Raw genomic sequence first — 10,174 nt, 5'->3', positions numbered from 1 at the left:
ACGTGCCAATTAGAAAATATTCTGTCCCTCGAGTATATTTTGTTGCACTGCAGTTAAATAATACGTTTTGGGTATTCTATTGTTACATTACATGGTCCTGTATGTAAAGCATTCAAATTAATGATATAGTCTGCTGGATTTATACGAAAATATTATAATGCAGAGGTGCTGTATAACCTATTATGTAATGTCCCCAGGCCTGGGTCCCATATTACTGTGGGTTTTACATAATTTCACCTGAAACATGTGCTGAAGAAAAACCTCTTATGCCCCGGTCACATATTCACGGATAATGCCACGGAAGAGCTACGGTCTAATCGTTCACGAATTACTACGGAAATGTGAAATTCCGTAGTCCGCTACGGTTCCAGAACGGTCACACAACAGTATGAGTACGGAGTTCGACGGTTTTACTACCAAAAGCCCCGGGAGAGACACGGACTGTTACGGACCGACACGGTTTGGTACGGAGCGACACGAATCAGGACGGATGCACTAAGGATACACTACGGTCTGCTACGGTATAAGCACGGGTTAGTACGAAATAGTACGGGTCTGATACGGAGAAGAACGAATTGATACGGAGAAGAACGTATTGCCACGGACCTATACGGACCTATTATATCCGTCCACAACCTCTTGCATGCTCATTTTCAAAATGCCTCACAAGAAAAGAACACCTAGAAAACGAATTGCAGAGTTTGATTTTGGCGGAGAGAATTCGCCCTCATCGCGTCCGACCCCCGAGACATATCAGGTCCGATTAAAATTAATTTCGTGAAGGACGCCGGATCCTCAACAGGTTCGGCCATGAGAGCCTCATACTAAACATGAAGGGGTCTTCGTAATAGCCCATCTCTAGTCCACCATCTCCTCTTACGTGATTAGATATGAGCTAGTATTCATTAAAGAAAAATGTTGATCAATACTGCTTCTCTTTTGATTTTGAATTTTGCTGTTCATTTTACAATAACATTAATTATCGTGAATGTTTATGTTTTAAAAATATGTAAAAGCTTGTTAATTAATCTTATTATCACTGAAGGGCCAGCGTCCGAGGCTTATGAGACACTTTGTTTTATGTAGATATTTACTCATCAAACAACATCAAACAACATCAAATGTTATTCTATTACTTATGAATTGTAGGATGATATTACTATATTTTTACCTTTATGCATGTCATCAAGCAGCTCGACCACTGCCTCCGCATTCTGAGCTATTTCAATATAAAGTTGCAGCCAGTAAATGGCAATTATCATTTATTGAATGTTTACGAAAATATGTCCATATTAACAAGAAGGTAGTATTTATACCCTTGAAAAAGCACATGATACTATTAATCTATCCCACGTATGTAATAAAAATCCGTGTTTATCCGTACTAAACAGTGGTGGACCGTACCATTCCGTACCGTTTCGTGTTGCAACGCAATAAACCGTATAAGACCGTGCTAATCCCTGCCTCTCCGTAGTACAACGTATTACGATCGTAGCTTTCCGTGACAATGCCGTATTAATCCGTATTAAAACCGTACCTTATACGTAGGGTAACCGTACAAATACGTAGTTCTCCGTACCAACCCGTGGAAATCCGTAGCAGGTTGAGGCCTACGAATCAGTACGGACTAGTACGGTTTCCGTACGGACCAGTACGTATCAGAACGGTTTAATACGGACTAGTAGGGATACGCTACGGTTGATTTTTCCGTAGCAAATTTTTGTGCATGTTCAAAAATTGTCAAGGATCGCTACGGATATACAAGGACTACTACGATTGATTACGGTTACAATACGGAGAGCTACAGACCAGTACGGGTAGCTACGGACGATGTCGGAATTAATCCGTGGCTCTTCCGTGGGCGTATTCCGTGAATATGTGACCGGGGTATTAAGTATTAAGTTTTAGTTTAAATGTCTAAGTGAGCGATTTTTATTGTTTTCTACAGTGAATTTGGAAAAAAGTTACAAGCTGAAATGCATGTCCCTCATATATTGAACGGATACGTTACCACACTTCAGGTAAAACTGAGTAAGAGTAATATGAACTTGTAGTATATTAATAGGTTACTATTTAACTCAAGTTTTATCATATTTCATTATTCAAAAATAATTTTGACTACAATATACATGCTAGAACCACAATGACTTTGCAATGATGAGGCAATTTGGATTCTACTTTAAAGTGAAACAGATACGTTACCATGATATCCCACTGAGAAACATTTACTATTACCAGCTCTTAAAAGAAGGATCGCATTTATGCATTATTCAAATAAATGCTATACAAAACTTAATATTTTAATATATTTGGCAAACATATGTGTATATCTGATATATTTTAGTTTTTTGAGCAACAGATACGTTACCAATATTTTTGTTTGAATTTTAATTGACGATTTTGCTCAGTTTTGAAATGGTTTCATGTAAAAATCACAGCATAAGGTTCGTGTAACCGATAAAAGATGCCTTTATCTCGATTTTATTGGAAAACTGAAAATGTGAATCAGGAATTTGAAATTCAAGGATTAGTTGAGTTTTCTAGAAAATAAAATGTTGGAAACAGGAAAGAAACATGATATAAAAATGTACTGCTTTATTTCCTGGAGTAGATATATGTAGATATCCTTTTGGTTTGCAAAATTTGTATTGAAATAAAATGTAGAGGACTGTATAACTTCTGGTAACGTATCTGTTTATCATAGTAACGTATCTGTTTAGAAAGAGGTTTGAGTACTGTTAAATATATATAACTAAATCTTCAACAAAACTTTGGTTTGAATAAGTAATATATGGTTATGCAATATATAACAGCACTGTAACTTAAAGAAAAAAAATATATTAAACTATTTTAAATGAATGCCCGTTAGTTTCTAAATTTTAGTCAGGGTCGTATCAAGATTTTCTGTCTATGGTAGGGATGGACTAATTGGATATAGCTCAAAATCTTGGAGGTGCACATATATATTGATTGATTACTAAGTTGGTTTTCTTTATGCGATACCATTGTTTCTGATATAATAATTTTGTTAAATGTAGATAAGCATATAACTGTAGGCTTATCGGGATCATTGATGCCAACACTATAAAGTGTTGAGAATTGAGTACCGCTCAAGCCGGTGCTAGGGGGCGTGAGGGATGTTGCACTTATTCATTATCCCTCATGTACAGACTCAATCAAACCGAGTCTGCAATTCTTATGTTATTTTGTTGTGATTGATGCTTCCGAGGGATCACTTTACTTCCAGAATTTTTTACTCATATTACCAAGTATGACAAAATCAAGAATCGAGATTGTACCAGTATATAAAGAAAATGTATATACAAAAAATAAAGACAATTGAACAACAGATAAACCAAAAAGACAAACGAAATACAGAATGTCAATTCACACTATGAAACACTCACATTAATCTAGCTGTTACATATTCTAATAGACGAGTGTCTTTATTTAAATGTTCTTGTTATGTTCAATCTGTTTTTTAAAGTTATTTGACTATTTCGAGCTACACATAAAACAATAAAACCTAAAAAAACTGTAAATGATATTGTATGTTCTGTTTAATACTAAAAGTACTGGTTCAGACATATTATTTATTGGTCAGTTGTTTAAAAATCTTTATGAATATCTATCTACATGTTCAGGGGTTTTCATAATTTTGTTCATAGTATAACGGTGAAACAGATACGTTACTATGATTTAATATTCGTTTACACTTAGTGGAATAAATTTATACTGTTAAGTAAATCCGAGCTACATTGTGTCAATAGATAAATATGGAACATCAGTATTTTTATTGGCCTAAAATGCTTTTATAAGTAAATCATGTATTTGGAATAAACAAGTCTGATTAATAAGTAACATTTTCACCAGCTTCAGTTCACAAGTTATTCATAGACGTAGATTTTTTAAAAATGCATATTGATGCATATTGTTTTGTAATACTTACTGGTGCTATATTGCTGAAACAATGATGATAAATTTTTAAATCATTTATATTCATGCTTATTATTTTTATCTAGTCTCTGAAAGCAATTGGAAAAATGGTAACGTATCTGTTTTTGCACAAATCTTGAGTTCTTGGTAACTTAATTTCAGGAAATATTACAAGTTTTTTGGTGAAATGTTAAAAGAACCAGTATGTGTTCAATGTTATACATGAGTTAAACCAACAAAAAAGGTGTCTGGGTAACTATTCACAAATGTCAAGTATTCACTATTACTTACAGCCTAATTTGAATGTTTAGTGGAGAATCAATGTCGGTGAAAATATAATTTTAGGTTTCCGGCTCTAGATACATATGGCGTGACCTCTGTTTGCTGGTCATCATCCGGTGAAGTGCTCTCAGCCACTTCTTCGTCTTCATGATCGGGATAATTTGGATGGTCATGTACTTCTAGTATTTCAGACTCACTGTCACTAGAATCAGTATATGTTCTAGTTCCCTGATAAGGTTTTAAGTGGTCTACATGAACGGTAACCCGTTTCTATGTTTCAACATGTTCAATAGTGTAAGTCACATCAGTGATTTTCTTAATGACAGTATATGTACCTGTCCACCCTAGCCCAAGTTTTGTATTAGCTATTATGGGATACCAACGCCAAACTAAACTGTGCTCAGTGAATTGTCTAGTTTTTAAGATTTTTTCATAGGCTTTCTTTTGTCAAGACGCTGCTACTTTCAGATTATGAAATGCGTATCAAAGGATACCTCTAGTGATTCTCTCATCCATTCTACATATTGACTAGGGCAAAGTTTGTCCTTTGTGTCAGGGCAATCACCAAACATAATATCAATTGGGTATGTAGTTTGTCTACCTAGCATTAGTTTGTTTGGGCTGAATTTAGTACTTTCATGACAGGTGGAACGAAAAGCCATCATGACAAAGGGAAGATGGTCATCCCAATCATTTTGGTTTTAATTTAAAAAAATAGACAACATCTGAAGTAACGTGCGATTCAGGCATTCTATCATACCATCTGATTTAGGATTGTAAGAGGTTGTCCTAGTTTTTTCGATATCAAGTAGTTTACACATGTGCTTGAATAAATGAGATTCAAACTCACGGCCTTGATCTGTATGAATATAGGCGGGGACCCCGAACTTGCATATGAATTCATTTACCAGTTTATCTGCTACAGTTAATGCTGTATGATCTTTCAAACTGTAGGCCTCTGAGTATTTAGTGAAATAGTCACCGACCACCATAATATACTGATTTTCATTACTAGTCATAGTAAGAGGACCTAAAATATCAATGGCTATTCTATCTAATGGTCTTGTAGAAATGTCTTGCTTGAGTTGAGATTTTCCTAAACCGGGACCAGGTTTCCTACGAGCGCACATATCACAATTTTGGCACCAGGTTTGAACATCCTTTGTCATACCGGGCCAGTAAAACCTTTGCTTTATACTTTTGAGAGTTCGGTCTCTTCCTAGGTGAGCAGATATACGACTACTGTATAGCTGAGCAAATATTTTAGACCTAAGTACTGAAGGGGCCAAAATTTGCAATGAGGGATGTTCTGTACCAGGTACATCATACCTTTTACGGTACAAAATTCCATTTTCTACAACAAGAGACTCCCATATACTCCAGAGAATCCATGCAATCTTATTCGGGAATTAATTTCATCTCTTGAGGGTTTTGCCTGATACCGATGTTTCTTTTCTACTATTTTTGATATTGCAAAATCTTCATTCTACAATTTTTATTTAATTAGAATCTGGAAACCAACCAACCCCAAATTTTCCGTTATCTTCTTGAGTATAGGTAAAAATATGCTACTATCAATTTAAAAGTATCGGGCCAAATTTTCTATCCGATGCAAATTTATTTATCCCCAAAAATTTGGGGTTTAAGGTTTTTTGTATTACACTTGGGAAAGGAGGGGTTTTTTTTAAACGACAAAGGGGGCCGTTTTGGAAACAGTCCTTTTTCAAGGCCCTTTCGTCTTGGTAACAGGGAAAATTTTCCCTGGACTGCCTTTTTAAAGCGTAAACGAAAAGTTTCCCGAATGGGGTTCCATTGGTTAAAAATTCCCCCCAGAAATTTTTAAAAATTTCTTAACCCCTTTTTAAAAAATTTTTGGGCAAGAAATGTCGCCCCCGAATAAAGCCCAAAAAGCCTTTTCAAAGTAAAAAGCCAAAAATCAATGAAGGAGTAAATACCCTTTTTGTCCCTTTTTTAAGGGGGCTTACGGGTTGGGTTCCCTTTTTTTTGCCCTTTTGACTTTGTGATAAGACGGGTCCCATTCCCCTGTTAATCCTCTGTTTTGAAATAAATTTACCCTTTTTTGGGGAAACCCGAAAAAAGGGATTTTTCCAAAAGATTTTTCCATTCAAAACTAAAATTGGGTTCTCATCCCAAAAAATTTTTGGGGTTTTTGTTAAAATGGGGAATGGTGCAAAACAGAGAATCTTTATGATTTCGTAGTGTTAGTATACAAGAAAAATACGCAAATCTTTTTATTTTTTTGTATTTTCCATCTTGAACAGTTTAATGTATTTTATACTGAGCAACTTATTCCATTTTTAATACCAAACCTAAAATCATCTGTTTTTAAAAAGATGGGACTTTTTTTGGGTTTAAATTTTTTTTTGCAAAACGGAAAAGTTCAAAAAAAACATTAATTTTGAAGAGCAATTTCAAAGGTTTTGCCAAAAACTATAACATCATCTAAGTAACAAAGACATTTTTTCCATTGCATCTGACTCAATACCCGTTCTATCAACCGCTGAAAAGTTGCTGGAGCGTAGCAAAGCCCAAACGGCATGACTCTGAATTGATGAAACCCCATGTGTGAGTTGAAAGCAGTGAGATGCTTGTCTTTCTTTGACATTGGAATTTGCCAATACCCGCTAGCAAGATCTAAAGTACAGAAAATCGGTATCCAGTGAGAGCATCCAAGGATTCTCCAATTTTAGGAGGGGATAGGCATCCTTTCTAGAGACTGAGTTTTATTTTCTGTAGTCGACACAGAAACGTATAGACCCGTCTGACTTTGTTATCAATACCACTGGGGCAGACCAACTACTATTGCTAGGCTCAATGATTCCTTGATCAATCATCTTATTGACTTCAGTTTCAACTATTTCTTTCTGAGACAATGGCAAACTTCTTGGGAGTATTTTAATAGGTTTACTATCACCAACATCTATTTCATGTTCAACAAGAGGTGTCTGACTAATCTTCCCAGAATCGTCGGTAAAGATATCTTGATATTCTTTTAACAAATTTGAAACATTCACAAGTTGATCTCAGAAGCTTCATCAAGTTATGGTTTAAGATTATCAGGTATTTCAAATCCACTACCACCATTAGCTGAATCGAAATATTGAACACTTTATATCTGACATAAACTTCCTACTGACGTGTCCTTTTTGAGTTTAATGTTATGATCAGTGATGTTAATGAGATAGAAACTTTACATTGACATCAAACTGGTCAAGAAAGTCATTTCCAATGACTGCATTTATATCATCCAGTTGTGCAACTACAAACAAAAAACAAGAATAAAGATCAACAAGGCAAAGGCAACGTTCACAGGACGCGGCCCCCGACACACTCAAAATACCTAGAGCGGACATAAGGGTGAAAGCAGTGGGACATGTAATGCGAAATAATATCAACTAAAACGGGCCAAGAAGGGAATTAAAGGGACAAGGGCTGTAAGGGTGAAAAGGTTGGGGGGGGGGGTAAAAATGGGTGAGGGGGGATTGAGAAAAATACTTACCGTCAACGACAATCCAACAAGACAGACATCACAAAACATGTAAACATCCAAAACAAGTAACAAAACAAACATGAAAAACACGTGAAGGAACACAGAGGGGTACCACCAGGGGAGTTTAAACCGGTTTTAGGCGCGCCAAACCTCACTTTAAGCCCCAATATGTTCCTGAATGACATTAAAGTGTAATTTAAAATAATCCCCGCCAAGTGAAATACTAACAATGGTCATGGTTACATTAGACGAAATAAATAAAACACATACAAAATTATGTTAAAATGTATAAAAAGGTACAGCCTAATGACCATTACCAAAGTACTTGATGCCTTTAAGGAAGGCAGAGCAACAAGAAAATCACCTACAAGGGTCAGACGAAGCAAGACAGAAGACGAACATAAAGACAATCAGTCCCTAAGGGCTTTAAGAACTGTCCATCATAGAGTCTCCCACTTTGTCCTTCAGATGTAATTAAAAGAGGAAAGCGTAGCGTGCAATGTAAAAGGGTTAAACACCGAGCATGCGATATGCCTTAAAATAATTGGGTCATAACCTCTTTTAATAAACCGTTTGATAATTTTAGTGAAGACGGCAGAAAAATTACTATGACCCATGATCCTACGAAGTTTGTAAACCACATCTCCATAGAAGTCAGGTTTGCTAATACCTAGTCGTAAAAGAGTTTTTAAATTACAATTAAATTTTAAAACTAAGTCTGAATTACGATGGTAAAACTTTGTAAAATATTTACGCAATTTATGATAGCGATAACCTTGTTTAAGAAGTTTGTTAGTAATAAATAAATTGCGCTCATTAAAATCATCAACACGACTGCACGCCCTAGCAAATCTAATTAATTGAGAAATATACACCCCATATGATGTAGCATGAGGTACATCTCCATCTAAATGTGGATAGTTAACAATATTAAAATCAAAATCATCTCTTTTATCGTAGATTTTAGTTACTATAGTATTGTTAACGATAGAAATGTTTAAATCTAAAAAAGATGTAAAAACGTCTGAAGAGTTAGTTTTATTCAATTTAAGCTCACTGGAATATATTTTAGAAACCAACTGATCGAAATAAGGATTATTCATGTTAAGAATGTCATCTAGGTAGCGGGAATTGTTGTTAAATGCATGTATAATTTCCTGATGTGAAGTAGGGGAAAGACTTAACATAAAATCCCTCTCATAGTAGTAAAGAAATAAATCAGCTATCAGGGGAAATCTGTATTACCAAACCTAACATAAATGTTATCTAATAAAAAGAAAGTGCTTTACAAACTTCGTCACAGGTCCACATTGTATATTGTTTAATGATACCATTGGTAAAAAAGACTTCTTTGAATTGCAAGCAAGAAACGTGACCTGTTCTCTTGCAAATGTTCAAAAGGTTCATTGTCAATCTCAAAACAGAGATGTATTGTACCTTCGACCTTAACATTGGTACCATTGGCTGCAGTAAGGAGGGCTGAACACTGTTTAAGATCGGCTTTAGAGAGACCAAGTTTCTGAAATGTTGGTATAGAAATGATTGAGGCTGCTGAGCCTGAATCAACTAGTGCTTGAAAGTAACAATCATTATACAAAAGCTTAGCATAGAGACATGATCTTTGTTGTATAGGACAAAGTGTGATGTTGTGATAATGCCCATTTTCTAAATTAGTTTCTGAGTTGGCTGTACTTTCGGGCGCAAGAACAGCCTGACCTAGTTTCCCGAACTAGATTTAGGACAGTTAATGGCAATGTGACCTTTTTCGTGACAATTGTAACATTCAAAATTGTGAAGTTTTGCTCTATCCTTGCTATCAGTTCTTTCTCTACTCTTGCTCCTACTATTACTCCGGCTTATAGAGTGAGTGAGGCGTTCAATTAATTTGGCCAGATCATTTAATGAAACGGAGTCTGCTCTACTTTTGTGAGTTTGGGATGACTGACTTGTAGGCTCTGAGACTGCATTAATTTGACTGTCTTCCTCAAAACGAGGTTTTCTTAAGATACCCTGTGAACCTTCAAATGTTTCGAATTCAACAGCTAAAGCAATAGCACTATCTATTGTAGTAGGGTGTCGATATTGCACATGGCTACGGACTTCAGGGCGAAAAAGGCCATTTATAAATTGGTCTATGACGTAAATCTCTCTAGCCTCTAAACTAACACCCGGAAATGCTTGTGAACACAGTCTTTGCAATGCATAACCGAAATCAGAGGCATTCTCATGCCTTTTCTGTTTCCTATTTCGGAACTCACAACGAAAAGCTGTTTCGCGTTCTATTGGATTGAACCTACGGCCTATAAGATCTTTGACGGCCACATAATCAGTAAGACTTTCAGATTTTATCTCACTTAACAGCTTTTGAGCGGGACCTCGCAGTGACATTATCAATTGCTGTGCCCTCTCTTTGTCGTCCCATTCATTCCAGTTAGCTACGTTTTC

This window comes from Ruditapes philippinarum, unplaced genomic scaffold (assembly GCF_026571515.1).
Source record: "Ruditapes philippinarum isolate M1 unplaced genomic scaffold, ASM2657151v2 ctg7567_1_1_1_1, whole genome shotgun sequence".
Lineage (NCBI taxonomy): Eukaryota > Metazoa > Mollusca > Bivalvia > Venerida > Veneridae > Ruditapes > Ruditapes philippinarum.
The sequence above is the reverse complement of the archived record's forward strand: the minus strand, read 5'-3'. Positions refer to the sequence as shown.